Source organism: Bos javanicus, chromosome 23 (assembly GCF_032452875.1).
Source record: "Bos javanicus breed banteng chromosome 23, ARS-OSU_banteng_1.0, whole genome shotgun sequence".
Classification (NCBI taxonomy): domain Eukaryota; kingdom Metazoa; phylum Chordata; class Mammalia; order Artiodactyla; family Bovidae; genus Bos; species Bos javanicus.
In genome coordinates, this window is record NC_083890.1 from 14,290,478 (window position 1) to 14,311,186 (window position 20,709).

General features: G+C 49.0%; 1 long non-coding RNA gene across 1 annotated transcript in view; it reads right to left on the reverse strand.

The window, feature by feature from the left end:
• Positions 1–8,143, reverse strand: part of LOC133236219 (uncharacterized) — a 62,917-nt gene extending 54,774 nt beyond the window's left edge. Inside the window, exon 1 of the long non-coding RNA XR_009732790.1 lies at positions 7,981–8,143. This is a non-coding gene — a long non-coding RNA (uncharacterized LOC133236219). The remainder of the gene's footprint in view (positions 1–7,980) is intronic.
• Positions 8,144–20,709: the final 12,566 nt, after the last annotated feature.

The window sequence follows — 20,709 nt, forward strand, 5'->3', positions numbered from 1 at the left end:
GCGCTGCCACATACTGAGAGACTCCCTCCCTCATCAGAAGGCAGCCAACATCCCCATCCACCCATGCCCGAAGATGGCCTGGCTCTGGGTTCCGAGGCCTTTCCCTCTGGGAAGGAGGCTGATCCATCAAGATGCCAGGGTATGAAAGTCCCTGAGGCAGGAGTGTGCCATCCCTACAGCCTCCTCCTGGCTGTAAAATTAGCCCTGCCTGTTTCAGGGAGCCATCTGGTGGGTAGGAGGAGTAGGGAGTAGGCTCTGACCCTGCCGGGGGAGCCTGGCTTAGAGACAATAAGAAAAGTCACTGAGCGGCTTCTATACACTTCCTTCCTGCTTTCGTATTCTGGGAGAAAGAAAAGGCATTCTGGTGATGACAGCGGGCCCTGCTAGGGGAAGAACGTGGCTGCTCTTGGAGGGGCCGGATCCCTGGGGAATCCACGGCCTCCTGAGCTCCACAGGGCTTCCTGGAGGCTGAGCCTCTTTGGTCCCTTGTTCATTCGGCATCTCCCAGGGGTGCCCTGGTGTGTGAGCTGAGGGGAGACAAAGATGTGCAGGAAAACACCCCCTCTCCTGCCAGGAGCCCACAGCCTGCCGTGGGAGTCAGGCTCGCAGCCAGTCATTGCCAAAGGCTGTGTGGAGTCCTGTGAGAGAAACGGCAGAACAGTGATACTGCGAGGAGGATGCGGAAGAACGAAGAAAGTCTTCCTGACCCTCAGGGAAGGCTCCCGAAGGAGGTCACGTTTACACACCGTATATCAGAGTTCAAAGGCAGAGACAGAGTGGTCTGGGAACAGCCGAGGGGCTTAGGATGGGCTGGCAATGGACAGACCAGACACCCAGGTGGGGCGAGGTCCTTCTGGGCCTGTGGGTGGCACCGTGTGGTTTGGATTTTATCCCAAGTAGGTGTTCATCCAAAGATTTTGGGCAAAGGCAGGGGGTAACTTCCCCAGAGAGCAATGGCATGCCCTCACCTGAAACCTGGACTCTCCCAGGAAGGAGCTGCAGGGGTCCGAGCCCTTAGACCCTCCTCCCTGGAGCCTGGCTGAGGCTGGTGGCCAGGGCCTTGCAAGTCCAGCCCAACCCTGATCGTGCTCTGAGTGGGTTTGGCCTGCATGTGCTGCCATGATTATATACCTTCACTCATTCGGGAAACCTTCGGTTCAGCTTCTCCGGTCATGGCTCAGGTTTTGTGATAACATGTGAGAGTCCAGGAGTAGGTGAATCTTGAAAGAAGAAATCACTGGGTCATACTGAGAAACTCACAGAGCTCCCTGCCCCACGCAAGGCTGGGGGTCGAGCCAGAACTGGGTCCTGGGAAGGTCCAAGTCAGGGTCTCGGGCTCTCAGACAAGGCATCTGTGTTCCTCTTTCTCTCCTGAGAATGTCTACAGGAAAATACACATATGCAGGCATGGAGCTCGGGCCACACACAGCATGACTCACAACCAAGGAAACAGGCTGCCACCTTCCCTGCTATGTATGTAGGGACTCTTGACTTCCTGCAAACAAATGAACCTGACGTTAACTCCATTACTAGGGCTAATCTGTCCCACCTCCACCTGCCTGGCACAGGACATGGGCTTACTCATTAGGAATGGTGTGTGCACTCTGCTGAGTCCTCTGGAGGGATCTGTTATGCGGTGCGTCATGACAGTTCACCCAGGAAAGCGTCAGGGGCAAAGGGTTAAAGGGTAAAGCGCTTCCTCTCCACCCTGCCTGCCCCCCGGGGCAGCTCTGTGCCCTTGGCCCCTCCACTCACTGACCCAGTGGTGAGCTCAAGGCCACTTGAGCAGCATCTTCCTGGGCTGTGCCCATTTTGTCTGTAGCCCTTCTGGGTTTACAGGAGGGAGAAGAGGGAGTCTCAGAGAAAGAGCTCAAGTTAGATTGTCTAGGGCAGTGACTCTCAACCTTCAGGTACATCAGAGCCCCCTGGAGGGCTGGGAAACTCAAGATAGCTGGGTCCCACCCCAGAGCTGCTGCTTTTTTTTTTTTTTTAATTTTTACTGGAGTATAGTTGATTTGCAATGTTGTGTTTAGTTTCAGGTGTACAGCAAAGTGAATCAGTTAAACATAAACATATATCCACACTTTTTCAGACTCTTCTCCTATATAAAGCATTGAGTAGTTACCTGTGCTACACAGTAGGTCCTTATTAGTCATTGATTTTATATACAGTAGTGTGTATATCAATCCCAATCTCTCAATTTATCACCCCCCGCCACGACTGTCCCACCTGGTAAATGCAGCCATGAAATTAAAACACACTTACTCCTTGGAAGGAAAGTTATGACCAACCTAGATAGCATATTCAAAAGCAGAGACATTACTTTGTCAACAACAGTCTGTCTAGTCAAGGCTATGGTTTTTCCAGTGGTCATGCATGGATGTGAGTGTTGGACTATAAAGAAAGCTGAGCACTGGAATTGATGCTTTTGAACTGTGGTGTTGGAGAAGACTCTTGAGAGTCCATTGGACTGCAAGGAGATCCAACCAGTCCATCCTAAAAGAGATCAGTCCTGGGTGTTCATTGGAAGGACTGATGTTGAAGCTGAAACTCCAACTTCAAACTTCAACTGATGTTGAAGCTGAAATACTCTGGCCACCTGATGCAAAGGGCTGACTCATTTGAAAGGACCCTGATGCTGGGAAAGATTGAGGGCAGGAGGATAAGGGGACGAGAGAGGATGAGATGGCTGGATGGCATCACTGACTTGATGGACGTGAGTCTGAGTAAACTCCAGGAGTTGGTGATGGACAGGGAGGCCTGGCGTGCTGTGATTCATGGGGTCACAAAAAGTCGGACACGACTGAGCGACTGAACTGAACTGAACCACGTTTGTTTTCTACATCTGCGACCATTTCTGTTTTGGAGATAAGTTCATTTGTACCATTTTTTTAGATCCCACACATAAGTGCTATCATATGATATCTGTCTAGAGAAGGTCTGGGTGGGCCTCAGACTCTCTAACAAGCTTCCACGTGATGCTGACGCTGCTGGCTGGAGGCCCACATTTGGAGAATGTGGTCCAGCTCCTTACCTGGCACCTTCCTTACAGGTAATGCTGGAAACACTACATGTGCGTCTTCCTCTTAGATGCCTTTTTCCAGTCACCACTCTCTACTGTGTTCTTTTCTTTCCTGTCTGACCTCTTCCCAGACTGTTAGTCCCTACAGAGCAAGATCTGTCTTAATTACCTGTGGATCTCCAGAAAAATCTTAGCAGGACTCCAGCTGCTTGGAGGGCAGCGGGTCTCTCGGGGAAGAAGTGGGTGGAGGAGGGGCGGGTCCCAAGAGGCACTGTCACTTTTCCTTTCTATACATTGCTACATTGTTTGCAGTTTTCAAAGGAGAATGGTTTGTGTGTTACTATGTGATTAAAAAATTATGTCAAGAGAACGAAAATACAAGTCATAGACTGGGAGAAAACAATTATAAAAGACATCTGATAAAAAATAAAACTGTTTCCAAAATGCACAAAGAACTCTAAAAACTCAAAAATAAGCAAAGAACCCAACTAAAAATTGGGCCAAAGACCTTAACAGATGCCTCATCAGAAAAGATATTCAGATGGCAAAGAAGTATATAAAAATAGGTTCCACCTCATCCTCCTACACTGTTGATGGGAATATAAGTTGGGGCAGCCACTACGGAAAACAGTATGGAGGCTCCTCAGAAGACTAAAAACAGAATTACCATATGATCCAGTAATCCCCTTCCAGGGAATATACTCAGACAAAACTCTAATTCAAAAAGATACACACACCCCTAAGTTCATAGCCACACTATTCACAATAGCCAAGAGATGCAAACAACCTAAATGTCCATCAACAGATGAATGGATAAGGAAGACGTAGCACATACATGCAGTGGAATATTACTCAGCCATGAAAAGAACAAAATAATGCCATTTGCAGCAACAAGGATGCAGTTAGAGATGATCACATCGAGTAGATTAAGTCAGAAAGACAAATACCATATGTCACTTATGTGTGGAAACTAAAATACAGCACAAGTGAACCTATCTATGATCCAGAAACAGATGCACAGAGAGAGAACAGACGGCTGGCTGCCAAGGTTGGGGAGGAGACGGATGGACTGGGAGTCTGGGGTTGGAAGATGCAAACTGTTACATTTAGAATGGACAAACAACATGGTCCTAATTCATAGCATAGGATATTCAGTAGCCCGTGATAACAAAAAAGAATATTAAAAAAGAACATATATACATGTATTACTGAGTCACTTTGCTGTACAGCAGAGATTGGTACATTGTAAGTCAACTATACTTCAATAAAAAATAAATATGCTCCACCTCATACCGCCAGGAAAATGCAAATTAAAACAGCAAACTACTACTACACATCTATTCGAATGGTCAAAATCTGGAACACTGACAACACCAAATTCAGGCAAGGATGTGGAGAAACAGAAACTCCTGTTCATTGCTGGTGGGGATGCAAAGTGGTACAGTCTCTTTGAAAAGCAGATTGGTAGTTTCTTACAAAACTAAACATACTCCAATCATACAATCCAGCAATCATGCTCCTTGGTATTTACTCACAGGAACTGAAAACTTATGTTCACATAAAAGTCTGCACATGAATGTTTATAGCAGCTTTATTCGTAATTGATGTCCTTCAGTAGCAACCAAGATGCCCTTCAGTAGGTGAATGGATAAGTAAACTGGTACATCTAGACAATGAAATACTATTCAGTGCTAAAAAGATATGAGCTATCAGGCCATGAAAAGATGTAGAGGAAACTTAGATGCATATTATTAAGTGAAAGAAAGCAATCTGAAAAAGCTACCTACTGTATGTTTCCAACTTTAAGACATTCTGGAAAAGGCAAAACTATAGAGATAATAAAAAGATCAGTGGTTTCCAGGGGCTAGAGGAGAGGGAGGTATGAATAGGTGGAGCACAGAGGATTTTTAGGGCGTGAAAATGTTCTGTATGCTACTGTAATGATGGATACGTGCCATTGTATCAAACATTTGTCCAAACCCATAGAATGTGCAACACAAAGAGTGAACCCCAAGGCCAACTATGGACTTTAGGTGATAACGATGTGTCAGTATAAGTTCATCAGCTGCAACAAAGGCACCTCTCTGGTGGGTGATCTTGATAATGGAGAGGCTCTGAACACGTGGGAGTACATGATAAATCTCTGAACCTTCCCTTCAGTTTTGCTGTGAACCTAAAACTGTTTTCAAAAAAGTTAAAAAAAAAAAAAAGAAAGAACGGATAAAGGACCAACCTTTGACTAAAGCATCCTCTCTAAAGATACTAACTCTGCTATCCCACACCCCCGCTGAGTCCTAAAATGTATCTAGCTAATAGCATTACTAAGCGCCAGGTGCTGCTGAAACACTTTCAGATACACAGACTTATTTAGTCCTCAGAACCACCACATGAAGTGGGTACTTTTTATTAGCCCTGTTCCCCATGTGGGGAAACTAAGGCACAGGGATGTCAGTTACCTTATTCAAGGTCACTTGTCTAATTAGCAGTGGGGCTGACATTCACCCCCTGCTGGACTCATTCTGGGATGTGTCCTGACCTCTAGGAGGGCTGTACCACTTAAGTTATGGATACCTTGAGGATGGTCAAAAGATGGACTCGTATTTATTCACATCTAACCCACTTTCTTCTAAAGAAGATTTGAGGGAACTGCTACTTGATTTTGTTATCCAGAGCGTACATTGCATAGAAAAGCTACCTTTAATTAAATTTCTGCTAGAAACACAATACAGAAACATAAGCTTAAGCACAATGGCTTACCGCCCCTACTCCCTCCAAAAAAAAAAAGTCATCAGAGTAGATGCAATCTATGGCTTCTGAGAGTTCCTGTTCATAGTGGTCTCTCACTCGCTACTGGCAGGTAAGCGGCAGCAGGTGCCAGAAGGAGTGGCAACGTTTATGGGGAGGGGGCAACTTTTAAACACAGAACATTCTCTACGTTAACTTGATTTCTTCCATGCGTGGGGAAAAGAGCTGTATGATTCGACTGGAGTGGAGGAACCCTTGGCCCCGCTCTCAGAGCCCCCAAGTTCTCAGTGGAGCCTGAAGCTGAGAGACTGGAGGGCCTTAACAGGAGCTCTTCCTCTGAGCAGCTCAGGCCCCATCCAGCCTGAGTCACCATCTTCAGCAGTGAGAGAAGGGAGGAGCCTGGCTTTGCTCTCTCTTTTCTCTACAAATGCCCTCCAGGTGATCCCACTGTGCGGCTGGGGCTGAGAACCCCAGGAAGGCCCACTGCAATTTTAAAGTTCCGATTCTTACTCTAAAATCCCTCGGTTTTTTAGAAGTACTGTGTGTTCTTATCCTCTCCCACAGCCCCCAAGTCCTTGCCCTGCCTTTCCGGGGGGGCGGTGCTGGGTTGGCTTGAAATTTAATCACCTCCTTGGAACCAGCACCCAGCTCCCCAGCGGGCTGCTTGTTCACCTCCGGTGAGGCCAGTGGGTTTATTTATGGTTTCTGATTTTATTTATTTCCCCGCCTCAGAGCTGTTCTTCTGCATACAGAGAACTTGGGCTGTCTGCTGCCTGCCGGCCCAGGGCTGCTGTGAGCCAGGCCAGGATGGATGGCAGAGTTAGTCCAGCCCATTGGCTGAGAAGCTGGTCTCCTTCTTGGGGTGATTTATGCCATGCGGCAAGGCCCTGCCTGTGCCCAAACGTCTCCCCTACGAGCTTTCCCAGCACAGGGCTTTGCAGGGGGCGGGGGGGGTGCCTGGAAAATTCTGTTTTAATTCAGAGGGCTCGGCTCTGCCTATTTATTCTTTTGCTTGAGCACCAGCCCAGGAGGGCGTCAGCCGGATCTTGTTTTAATGCCTGTTTACCCCCCTCCCCCACCTTCCATGGCTAAGGACCAGTCTGGAGGAGTGAGGCCAGGAAAATCTGCGTTGGAGGCGACAAAGAGGGGACAGGCCCATCATTTGTACCTGATTTCTATTTTTCCTGCTGTTAATACTTCACTTGACACCCACTCCTGCCCACCCCCTCCCACCACCCTAACCAGGGTTCTGCCAAGTAGTTGGCATATCAGGCAGGATCTAAACAGGAAATCAGAAATCAGTTCAAGTACCCAGTGGAGGGAATGTAATGCTGGGGCTTGGTCACATAGACACTGGAGGAGTCAAGAGTCAAAAAAGGGTAGGAAAGCAGCTTAGAAAGTGTTGTGGTTGTTTAGTTGCTGACTAAACAACTAAAAGAGTGGCCGACTCTTTTGCCACCCCATGCACTGTAGCCCACCAGGCTCCTCTGTCCACTGGGATTTTCCAGGCAAGAATACTGGAGTGGGTTGCCATGCCCTCCTCCAGGGGATCTTCCCAATTCAGGGGTCAAACCTATATCTCTTATTTCTCCTGCATTGGCAGGTATATCCTTTACCACCGAGCCACCTGGGAAGCCCAACTTAGAAATTAGCAGCATCCAGAAGCCATGGTCAGCTCTGAGGCTGGGGGGTGATGGGAGGGATGAGTCAGGGGAGAAAGGAGAGGGTGTGTGTTGGCAGAACCTGGAAGCTGGAGCCACCAGGACAGCTGGAACAAGAGCGAGGCCACAGCTAGAGCCAGAGCTAGGCCAGAGCTGACCCCTGGCAGGGAGAGAGGGGCCCAGACCCCACAGCGTCTTTCCTTACCCTGTGCTCCCAGCCTGCAACATGAAACCCCGCTGACAAGGAGTCTGGAGAAGGCAGATGGAAAACCGGGGCAAGGACTGAGGCTAACAGGCCCAAGACCAACCCAACGGGATCACAAGACCACCCTGCACCTGCTGCGAGGCCAATGAGCCAAAACCCCACGGCTAGTTGGGGGTTGGACCCAGGCCTCTGTTGACCGCCACAAGGCTGGGACCTCCCCATCGCGGGCCTTTCCCTGGACCAGACATAGCAGGCCTCTGGCCCTGGCCCGCTTCTTTAGGACCAAGAACTGCCTTGAAGGCAGATGGTGGAGGAGAAAGGGTTGACTGTGGTGATGGAGGACTCACCGAGCTTCTCGTTCTGGGCTCTGGCCACGTAACTCCCTGCAGGAGAGTCAAGGCCATCCGCTCACCAAGCCGTTTCCTCCTCTGAGCCCCAGTCAAGGCTGCATCTCCCAGCCCCCCCTGCGCCCAAGCAGGGCCCACGTGACCAGAACCAGCCAATGGCGTGTGAGCAGGAGCCTTCCGCGTCTCTTCCAATCCAAAGCGTTTAGAAGCAGGTGTGACGTTCTGCGTTCTTGTTTCTCTGCCACAGTCGCTCAGAAGCTGGGGCGTATTGAACACGACGCCTCAAGACAGAAGCAGCCTTGATTCCCGTCCAGAGGATCACACAACTTACAATGGAATGTGTGTGTGAGAAAAATCTGTATTGCATTAAGATACTGAGATTTGTGACTACTGAGAACATGCCGTATAGTACAGGGAACTCTACTTAAATAAAGTTCTGTGGTGACCCCACTGGGAAGGAAGTCCCGAAGGGAGGGGATATGTGTATATCTATGGCTGATTCCTTTTGCTGTACAGTCGAAACTAACCCAATATTGTAAAGCAACTGTACTCCAATCAAAATTAATTTAAAAAAAAGATACTGAGATTTTGAAGGGTTTTCTGATTTTTTTAACCAGGGCATACTTGACATTACCTCAATATAGATGCTGTATGCTATAATAGGTCCTCCCACCATATCAGCTCCCCTCTTATATGCTTCTGTATCCAGCAGGGCAGCCCTGGTTGCATTTCTGTGGTCCTCGCTGAGACTGTGATCTCCACGGAGGTCAGGAACTGCTTTAGTACCATGGCATTATCCCTAAGCTAGCAGAGTGGCTGACACCAAGGGGGAAAGTAGCTGTTGACTAAATCGATGAGTGAATAAAAAATAAATAAATAAAAGCAAGACCGGAACTAGAACTTGGCATTTACCGGAGCACTAGAAGGAAAATACTCAATCCAAGGGAGGCAGAATATAGCTCAGGAGAAGCTTGATGGATTAGAAAAAAACTTAGGACAGATGAAATACAAGGCAAGGCTTTCAAAAGTTAAGCACAAACCCCTCTGGGTCCAGAAGGAGGGGAGGAGAAGACCCAAGGGGACCCAGGGTCATAGGGACCATGAACCTGATAATATCCTCAGGGAGGGGCCAGCCTCCACCACTGGGACAGGGCCCAGGAAGGCGGAAGCCGCACATGCAAGACATGGTGCGATCATCCCACTGCACTTGGCCTTCTCCTGGAGTCTTATTTTAGCTGTCACATTTAAGAAGGATTTGGAGGTTTTGGAGGGGAGCCAGAGCCAATAGGAGAAATGATGAAAAGTTGGGAAAAAAATAGAACTTGTAGAAAAAGCTGAGGGGGTGGGTGGGAGTTAAACGGGGCTGGGGGAGGCAGGCAGAGGCTAATGAGCACCTCTCTAACTCAGGGGGACAGAATGAGGGGATCTGGGTTCCTATAGCAGCAAGAAAGACTCACATTAGATTCCAGGCAGTGAATCTCCATTTAAAGGGAGTGATAGGTTGAAGGAGGTGATTGGGCCTCTGGTGACGTCAGCACCTCCCTTGGTTGTCCCTCTTCTTAGGACACCTCAGTGGGCCCCTCCTTGGTCCCATAAAGGGCCGGACACAAAGGGCGCCTGGGAAATGTGAGGCCCTAGAGGTGTCGGAAGATGAAAGAGGTCTGATGATGCCAGTGGTGTCACATGACAAGAAAGGAGAAGACCCTGACCAGTGGCTGCCTGCTCTGGTTTATGTGAGTCTGGGGCAAGGGGCTGGACAAGATGACTTCTGTGGGTTTGGAAACTCCTCACATGACCTGAAGACAAGCATTGTGTGAGTAATTTGATATTTGACACGTTCCCCCTCAGTTTTATCCTGTGTGGTTATATCCCTAGGAAACGTCTTAACGTCTGTTGGAGCAGATGACACGTTCTAACCGTAGCCCTGGGACAGGGTTTAGAGAAGGGGTCATGGAGAACTAAGGAAGGCTATGTATCCCTGGATGTCAGGACTGGAAGGAGGCTGGGTAGAGCTGGGGGCTTTCAAGTATGATTTTCCTGCAAGAGAAAATGGATCCAGTCCCCCTAGCTGAAGGACTTCTGGTCTTCACTGGCCTACATCAAGATCTGGGCAGGAGATGCGAAGTCCCTGGGCCAGAGATGCACCTCACCTGTAGGATCTTTGCTCCATCCTGCTCTGGGCACTGCCCTGAGGCACAGCCAGGTGGCTGCCTCTTTCTTTCTCTCCACAAGGGGGCAGTCTATGGGCTCCCTCTTGATTATCTGGTGATTTTAAGCCAAACCACGGCACCTACTTGGGTCTATGGAGGCCAAAAAGGCTAATATAGTGCACTCCCATCAGCTGACTTGCATCTAGGGATAGTTATTGGTCTTATCGGGCTCCTCAATCCCACCTGACCCCTACCATCTTTCTCCCGCCTGAATGCTGCAGCCACCACTGCACCTGGCCACTAGAGGGCACCACGCCATCACCACCACCCTAGAAATCCCACCCTCTCCTTTTTCCCCCTTCCTTATAGCACAGGAGGGTTCATACTGGCACAGCTAGGAAATCTCAGGGTAATCTAGGGAGCTTAAATCAAAAGGCATAAAATCTGAAGGATAGACAAAAATGCATGCCCGTCACTGTGCCAGATGCCAGGGATTAAAAAGTGAATGAGACCCACACCTGTCCAATCAATTCCCAGTCCTAAATGGGAAACAAGGCAACAAGTAATTCCTATGCAGAGCAGTGAGCCTAGGGAGTTAGAGAAATGTGCCCATTGAAAGAACACCCGAGAGGGACCACTGCTCCCCAACTGTGGCAAGAGCCTCAGGGAAGATTCCTGAAGGAGCCGAGTCTTGAAAGGTGAGCAGGAAATAGGAGCTGGAGGAAAGGGCATCCCAGGCAGTGGGAACAGCATGAGCAGAGGCTCAGAGGCTGACCGTTTTCACTGGAATGGGGGGTGATCAGAGCTATGCCATAGTCTGGGCAGCAGGCTCTGCTCCTTTCCTTGTCAGTCAGAGGAAACCCCAATTGTTATACCAAGAGCTCAATGGGGTACCCAGACTCTCTTGTAGACCGACCCTCCCTGCTTCTCCTCTTCCTCCCTTCTGTGGGGGGTGGGTACCACTCTGTCCTCAGGTCCTCAGGATTCTGACCTCCTGGTTTAGGTGTTATTATCATTTTCAGTTTGCTGACGAGGAAGCCAGGGCTCCCTGAGATGGAGGACCCTGCTCTTGTTTGACAGCTAGTGAGGGACAAGGCAAAACTCTCATCCAGGCTCTCTGACCCCAGGGTCTGTGGTCTGTGCTGGCCAGGAGAAGGGACAGCGCCAAAGGTTCTCTCTCCACACTGGCCTATAAAGCTGGTCATCTGTAAGCAGATTTTTTTTTAATGGAGGTTTTTATGGTAAATGGTTCTGAAAACTGTTTTTTTTTCTTAAGTTAATTTATTCATCTTAATTGAAGGATAATTACTTTACAATATTGTGGTGGTTTTTGCCAAACATCAACATGAATCAGCCACAGATGCACATGTTCCCCTCATCCTGAAGCCCCCTCCCACCTCCCTCCCCACCCCATTCTTCTGGGTTTTCCCAGCTCACCGGCTTTGAGTGTCCTGCTTCATGCATCGAACTTGCACAGGTCATCTATTTTACATAAGGTAATATACATGTTTCAATGTTAATCTCTCAAATCATCCCACCCTTGCCTTCTCCCGCAGAGTCCAAAAGTCTGTTCTTTACATCTGTGTCTCTTTTGCTGCCTTGCATATAGTATCAGTTACCATCTTTCTAAATTCCATATATTTCCATTAATATACAGTATTGGTGTTTCTCTTTCTGACTTACTTCACTCTTATAATAGGCTCCAGTTTCATCCACCTCATTAGAACTGACTCAAATGCTTTCCTTTTTATAGCTGAGTAATACTCCATTGTGTATGTGTACCACAACTTTCTTATCCATTCATCTGCTGATGGTCATCCAGGTTGCTCCCATGTCCTAGCTATTATAAACAGTACTGCAATGAACCTTGGGGTACATGTGTCTCTTTCATTTCTGGTTTCTTCAGTGTGTATGCTCAGCAGTGGGATTGCTGGGTTGTATGGCAGTTCTATTTCCAGTTTTTTAAGGAATCTCTACACTGTTCTCCATAGTGGCTGTACCAGTTTGTGTTCCCACCAACAGTGTAAGAGGGTTCCCTCTTCTCCATACTCTCTCCAGAATTTATTGTTTGTAGACTTTTTGATGGTGGCAATTCTGACTGGCGTGAGATGATACCTCATTGTGGTTTTGATTTGCATTTCTCTAATAATGAGTGATGTTGAGCATCTTTTCATGTGTTTATTAGCTGTTTATATGTATTCTTTGTAGAAACGTCTGTTTATTTCTTTTGCCCACTTTTTGATTGGGTTGTTTGTTTTTCTGGTATTGAGCTGCATGAGCTGCTTGTATATTTTGGAGATTCATTCTTTGTCAGTCGTTTCATTTCCTGTTATTTTCTCCCATTCTGAATGCTGTCTTTCCACCTTGCTTAGTTTCCTTCGTTGTACAAAAGCTTTTACATTTATTTAGGTCCCATTTGTTTATTTTTGCTTTTGTTTCCATTACTATGGGAGGTGGGTCATAGGGGATCTTGCTATGATTTATATCAGAGAGTGTTCTAGGTTTTCCTCTAAGAGTTTTAAAACTGGTCAGCCACATGTAAAAAAATGAAAGTAGAACACTTTCCAACACCATCCACAAAAATAAACTCAAAATGGATTAAAGATTTAAATGTAAGACCAGAAACTGTAAACTGTTTTATTTATTAGTTACGCTGGATCTTCACTGCTGCGAGAGTCTCTCTAGCTGTGGCGAGTGGGGGCTACTCTCTAGCTGCGGTGCAGGGTCTTCTTACTGCAGTGGCTTCTCTTGCTGCTGAGCACGGGCTCTAGGGCGCGGGTTTCAGTAGTTGTGGCATGAGGCCTCAGTAGTTGTGTTCCCAGGATCTAGAGCTCAGACTCAATAGTTGGGTGCACAGGCTTAGCTGCTCCACCGTGTGTGGGATCTTCCCAACCCAGAGATCCAACCCGTGTCTTCTGCACTGGTGGGTGGACTCTACCACTGAGCCAACAGGGAAGCCCTAAATGGAGTTTTCAGATTACAAAAGTAATGCACACTATTTAAAAAATCAAACAATATAGAAACCCATAATATTGACAGTAAAAAAGGCCCTCCTAATCTCTTCTCTCCCTCCCCAAAATAACTACCTGGGGTCTATTTTCTTGTAGACTTTCCCATGAGTTTGCAAATGTATGTTATTGTATGTTTTTAACAGAATTAAGTTTCTGCAGTTTGCTTTCTTCACTTGACAGTCAACCCTGGACAATCTTTTATACCCATGCACGCTGCTCTGTAAAGCAGTGGGTGGGGAGGGGGACCCCCACTTAGTGCTGCGGAAGCCAGGCTCAGGGCAGGTTAGTTGCCCCTGGGTACACAGCCCACAAGGGACAGGCCTGCCAGCCCCCCAGGATCCAGGCATCCAGTGGGGACTTGCCCACAGCTACACCCGCCCACTCATCACTTTTCTCCCAGCAGCCTTGGCACCATCGTCAGCTGCTGGGAATTTTTAGGAATGGATTTCTGTGTCGTTTGTAATAGATCAGGAATATCCCAGCAAGACAGATTGCCTGAGACTTTTGGGTGGTTTTTTTTTTGTGTGTGTGTGTGAGCTGATAAACTCCTGTCAGTTGAAAATCAAGACTCATCCCTCTTGCAGGTTGATGATTCCTTCTTTCAGGAAGGCAGCTTCCGGGTAGGGGTGGAGGGTGGGGGTGTAGGGAGTGGGGGTGGTTGGGGCAGAATGCAGCAGTGCCGACCTGCTGACCCAGCAGCCTCCTGAAATAGCCCTACACCGGACTGGAGAAGGTGGGCACCAGGGGAATTCAACTACGGAGCATCCCTTTGCCTCTCGCTACTCAATGTGTGCTCCCAGCATCACCCGGGAGATGGTTAGAAATGCAGAATCCCGGGCCCCACCAGAGACCTGCTGATTCAGAATCTGCATTTTAACAAGATCCCCAGAGGACCCCTGTGCAGAGCACAGTATGAGTAGCACGGTTTTGGCAGCCTTCCGGAGCCTGTGAAGCCAGCCCGTGGCTTCTTTTCTAGATGTTTAGCTGATGTGCTCAGTATTAGAAACTTAATAAGAGCTAGCAATTACAGGGACATGTCTATGTTCCAGGCAGCACTGCGAGTGTTTTACTTGTATTAACTCATTTAATCCTCACAAGGACACTGCAGTGAGGTGCCATGACTGTACTGATCTTACAGTGGAAGGAATGGAGGTGCAGAGAAGCTTCCTAACTTGCCTGAGCTCACACACTAACATGTGGGGGAGCTGGGATGCCACACCTGGCCCCCAAGATCTCAACCACTACATGCCACTGCCTGTAGGAAGAGGAGCTGGTCTGACACCACAGAGCTGTTCTGACAGGCACCTCCTGAGCGGCATTTCCCAGCACTGGCCAATACGTCTTGTTCTATCCCTTTCTGCCTTCTGCCGCCCCAAATACTGATCATCTAAGGGAAGCCAGAAGACTCAGCACTGGTGTCACCGCTGCCTTCACAGTGACGCTGGGACTAAGAAGTAGTGACCGCACACTACATTCGCAGAACGCTCCATCATCCATTATCTCCCTTCATCCTCCCAAGGACCAAGTGAGATGAGACAGGCATCATTTTCTCCATCAGACAAGTGGGCCAAGGAGGTCAGAGACGCCAAGTGACTTAGCCAAGGTCATACAGAGCTACGCCGCAGATGGGCCTGCTGGCTGGCTGAATGTGCTCCTTTCATCTCCCCAGGCTGCCTGCTTTTCTAGAAGACTCCGCCCCAGTCTCCCCACCCCAAAGACAGCCCACATCTCCTCTCTGCTTCCGCAGCTCTGTGGGGAAACCTGGTCCCTGGTGGAGCCTCAGCCTCCCTCCCAGGCTGCCTCCTGCCTGAAGCAATTATAAATCACGGCGTTTTCCCTTCATTCAGACCTGATGTTTAATTCATCGCTATTCCGGCTGCTTTAATGCAGAACATTTATTCAGTGGAATAGCTTTGTTTTGCCTCCCAAGCTTTATTCTGTTTAGAATACCATTTCCATTGCCGGGAGTGGGGGGCTTGCTATTAGCCAGCTTCCAAGAGGCCCCTCCTCCCATTCCTCAAGAAGGCCCAGCTCTGCCTTCTCTGGGGACCACCCCGAGGCTATGAGTCAGCTTCTGCTCCTGATGAGGGGTCCAGACGTTTCTGTCCTTGGTCCAAGCACCTGACATTTTCCATTTGTTCACTCTCCCTCTCTCCCAGACCATGTGCCTGGTGTAAGGAGCAGCCTGGCTCCTTGTTTACTGGCTCCCAAACCCCACAGCTGGTGAACTTGGTCCCTGAGGTTTGGACCTGCCTCAGGCCCAGGGCACAGGAACTTACAAGGTCCTGGGCAGGCAGCGTGGCTGTCATGTGACACCCTTGAAGTTCCTGACTCATGCCATTGACCACATCTTCAACTACCCCCAGTCTAGATAAGTCTAGAACTCTGAGATCCTGGCCTTTGATGCTTATAGGACCCACCTTCTTGATATACCTCCCAATGATCATTTCAATCAACCTGAGTATCAACACATTTAAAGTCGAGAAAATGGCAAAGACAGCTTAGTGTCTACAAAATATCCATTTCTTCCCTCTTTCATAGCAACAAATCCCTTAGCTGAGCACAGGGCTTGAAACTCAGCTTATGTATAAAACTACATTGCCATCCTTCCTGTAGTCAGCTATGTCCATATGACTAGATTCTGGCCAATGAAACCTAAGTGGAAGTGTTATGTGGGACTTCTGTGAAGCCTTCCTTAAAAGAAGGCACAGTTTTCTTAATTTCTTTTCTCTTACTTGCTAGTTGGAATATGGATGCAAAGGCTGGGGCTCTAGCTGGCATCTTAGACCACGAGTTAGCAGTCACACGCCAAGTATAGTTAGTGTTAGTCACTCAGTCGTGTCCAACTCTTCGAGACCCCATGGACTGTAGCCCACCAGGCTCCTCTGTCCATGGAATTCTCCAGGCAAGAATACTGGAGTGAGAGCTATTCCCTTCTCCAGAGAATCATCCTGACCCACAGATCAAACCCGGGTCTCCTGCATTGCAGGTGTATTCTTTACTGTCTGAGCCACCAGAGAGGGACCCAAAGTGGAAGGACCCCAGGTCCCTGACACTGAAGCACCCTGCGTCCTTGGTTCATCTTTGAATTTTTTCTGCAACAGCAGTAAGCGTCTGTCTTATTTTAGCTATTATTATTTTGCATCTTTCAGATATAGAGAGTTGAATTGATTCCTCATTAATGGAGATGCAGCCATTTGATATGTGTGATGGGAACTGCTTAACTGCCAGGCCCAGTGCCTGAACCAGTTTCTGATACAACACCAGTGGATGTGATGTCTGATAGGATTGAAGAACAAGAGGGAGACAGTGGAAGGGAAAAGGAGTCTGGGACACAGAATGAAAAGTACGTGAATACAATTCAATCTGCTCACTTTACAGATGAGAAGACTGAGTTTCAAGGAGTATGAATCATTAGTCCACAGTCACAGACTCCATCTACCCCTCCGCTACCACTTAGAGACGCTTGGAAAACATCAGAGAAAAACTGACATGCTTTCCGATTCTGCCATGGGCTGGGCCTGCTCGGGCGAAGCTCTGTTCTTTTTCTCTTGTGAGGTGCATTTATTTATAAGATACCCGTCTTCCCCTTATTATCACACAAAGCAGATGCAGGGGAAAGAATCGATCCTTCTTGGGTTGAAGCTGCCTGGTAGGAAGTGAGTTGCCTCCACCTGCCTGGAGGTGGAGGTAACTGCCTGGAGGGAGGCAGTTTCTATTTTCCCATACCGAGCTTCCGAGTCTGTCTGCAGAGGCTGACCGTAAAGCATAAGCTGGGAGAACAGGCTGTTCTGGTTTGAATCCTGGCTGTACCACTTAGTGATGGCACGAACTTGGGACAATTGTTTAACCTCTCTTCACCTTTCTTCACCTAGAAAAGGAGGTTAGTTTATATCTGCCTCATAAGGTTATAGTGAAGATTGAGTTAGTCAGTAAGGACCCAGCATAAGGGATGGCTATTACTACTGCCCAGGAATTGCCGATTAAGATCCCCCTGCAAGACAGACCCTGACATGGTTGACATTTGCTCACTTTTAAAATTATCATATGCTCCTGGATGGTTCTCCGACAGCAGAGGGTGACTGTTAATAAAACAGTACTTAGAATGGTACCTGGCGAGTCTCATGATCACGTGGCCAGTTAGTCCCAGAGCTAGCAATTGACCCTGGGCTTCCCAACTCTCCACCCAGGGTCCTTTTCCCTAGAACATCTCCTGAGGCAGACTGGTGGACACATAGCAAAACTACATGGAGCATTTAATGAATGAATGAATCGTGTCAGGAGGGAAGAGTTGCTCCAACACCACCACCTCTCTTTCTCTGGAGCCCCTCCTGAGCTCTGGCCCCTGCCCCAGCAACGTAAGAACAGATGCAGTGGGGAGGAAGACTGACCCTTAGTGTGGGTCCCCAGACCACGTCCCGTCCCCACCACTCATGTGGGCCAGGGTCCCTCTCCCCCACCCACATTCTCTCCTCCACTGGCTCCCATGTGCTTGAAGGCTGTTTTCATTGTTCTCCCTGGAGTGATCTTCAGAGGTCCCAGGCCCTTCTCTGAGCCTCAGCCTCATTCCAGGAGTCATGGCCCAGGCCCTTGTCTCTGGGGCTCACTCTCTGCTCAGAGTCACCTATTCTGGCCTCAGCACTGACAACAAAATGACTCCTGTAGGAACCCTGTAGACTGGTGCTGGCTTGCCCTGGTTTTGTGTGTTTGTCTGGCTGCACTGGGTCTTGATTGCTGGGTGCAGGCTTTCTCTAGTTGTGGCACCTGGGCATAATTGCTCTGCGGCCTGTGGGATCATCCCTGAACAGGGATTGAACTTGGGCTCCCGACAGTGGAAGTGCGAGGTCTTAACCACTGGACCACCCGGAAAGTAGTCCTCTGTTTTTTTTGTTTTTTTTTTTTTTACTGCAAAGGTGGCACCCCACTTCCTCTCAAGGAGAAGAGGGGAATGACTTGACCCTCCTTTCCACAAAGCCCTCCCTGCAGGCTCAGCCGCCCCCTCTCCAACATCTTCCTCGCCGGGCCTTCCCCCGCATTTCCTGAATGCTACCTGGCTCTTCAGTTCCTCCTTTAACTGTTCTTGTCTTAATTCCATCCCCTGCAATTGGAGCCTGAATAATGAGTTATTTTACGGGAAGATGGATCTGGGTATTAGGGCACCGTTTAGTTTGCCATTACAACAGCCAATTTTGGTTACACGCTCAGCTGTGAAGGGGGAAATGGGCCAGGTGGCTGGAGCTTTCTAAAGCCGGGTGCTCGTGGGTGGGCGGAGGGGATGCAGAGCCAAGGGGCAGAGGAGGCGGAAGGGCAGAGGGCATGGAAATCTGTCCTGCTTTCGCCCACAGTCTTTATTCTTAGACTGTGACGCGGGGGAAGAAACTGCAGGACTGAAAAGGAATGGAACCCTTCCGGGAAGGGCAGGAAAGATCAGGGTTTTGAGGCTGCAGAGGCCAGGAGTGGAAAGGTATTTGTTAAATAACTGAGTGAAGGACCCCCCCCCACCCCGACCACCTTCCCAAATTAAAGAACTTTTCAGACTCATCAATATTTCAAAGCAACAGAGGGGCTGAATATGCCTTCCCTCCATGGCACATACTAGACCCAGTGGAGGGCTTGTGGGTCCCTCCCTGCTGGGTCTCCAAGTATGACAGCGGAGACGCAGCACCTGCCCTTGGGGAGCTCCCAGTCTGACAGAGGAGGGACGTTCTCTCTCATGTCACCTGCACAGGGGGACCTTCCCCACCTCCCACCTGTCTCTCAGTGTCCCGTCATCCTCTTTATTCCCTCACGTCACTTCTCACAACCAAGCAGTCCCCTTTTATTTTATTTTGACTCACTTGCCTGTCTCTTCCTCAACTAGAACAAAGCCTCCCTGAGGGCAGCGACCTTGTCTACCCCGCTCACCTGTTTCCCTAGTGCCGAAAATAGTGCCTGAACCTCATGGTGCTCGATAAATACTTACCAAGTGAATGAATGAGCCCCGGGGAAGGCCTGGTTCAGGGGGCTGGCCGTGGGAGACAAGATGTGGTCCTAACACTCCTGCACCCCTCCTGAAGGCGATAGACCCTCGCCCTGGGGGAACTGCGCACACATCCTCATCAACGGTCTGAAAATAACCTCGGGGCATTCACGGAGAGCCCTGCGGGAGCTGCAGTCCTCCTTGGAAGCAGGTTAAACAGAGCCCCCAGCACTGAGTGTGGAGTCCGCAGACTTGAGGTCTGCCCTTTGGAGACGTCACCACACGTCTCTGAAGTTCAAGGTTCTCTCCTTCACTGAGCATCCAGTGCAGTCGTGTGTGTGATAATGCTGTCCCTGCACAGGCTTGTATGGGTGCTGTTATTAGTGGCATCATTCATCAGCGTGGTGACAATCTCAGGATCTGTCTGTGTGTGACCAGTGAGCCCATGGGCACTGAGAGGAACCAAGTGAAGGTTACCCCATCAGGAGGCTCAGCTCAGCCAGAACTGAACAAAGTGATCTCTCCAACTCTGGGCACAGAGGGGCCATCCTCTGAGCCTCCGAGGACCTCAAATATCCCAGTGACCAGTGTGCTTCCGGTCTGGTCCATCTGGTAGATAACCAGAAGACCAGGGCTTGATTTGCCTGAAGCGTTTGGGTACCAATAGCAACAGAAGTTGAACAGGCTTTAGCTACATTACCAAAGCTATTAAAGTTAAAAACCACTAAACAACCACAGCTTGCTTCCCATCATCCACCCCACAGGCATCCAAAACAAAACCAACAAGAATGTGTTAGAAGAAAGCAGACACTGAGATTCATTAATACCTTGTGTTTGCCCTGAGCTTTAAAAGCCAGCCCCCGGGCACTGCTGAACAACTCAGTGGCCTCTCCCAGGGCACCCTCAACTCCTCCACCCTAGAAATCTCAAGGGCTGAGGTTTGTTTCAAAGACCATTATCAGAGGAGTTTCTGAGCATAGCTGTGACCTAGGGGAAGGGTGGGTGGGGGGTACCTTTGACGTGAGTGGCTCATGGGTCAGAGTTGAAGACTGCAGGGGCAGGCAGAACCTTCAGAGAGGGGTCGTACAGTGGGAACTGGGATCTGGGGATGACGGAGATCCTCTGTGTGGGAGTGGAGGCACTGACTGTGAATCCCAGGGGCAGAAGTAAGCCAACAGCATCGGTCTGCAAATAGCCCTCATCCTGCAATTGTTAGAGGGCTCTACAAACAGAGGGAGGTTCTGCAAACAGCACAAGTGGGCAAGTGTGTCAAATAGCTTTGGACTCTCTGAACAGCAGCTTGCTCTTACACAGAGAAGGATGCAGTCATCAGGGACCTGGTGAGCAGACGGTCACAGGATTCATCCCCAGGATTAAAGTCACAGACAAAAAGACCATCTGCCCATGCCCATAGGAGACAGATCGGGGGTCAGTGTCAGTGTCCCAGTGATGCTGTCATAAACAGGATGGTCTGAAGACCCAAGCCACCCATCTCTCTGCAGGACACTCGTTGCCCTTGCCTTGGAACAATCGGATGGGGGGCAATTTTCCAATCCTTCTCCACAGTTTCACCTTGGTCCACAGAGTAACACAGCTCCTCGTTGGGAAT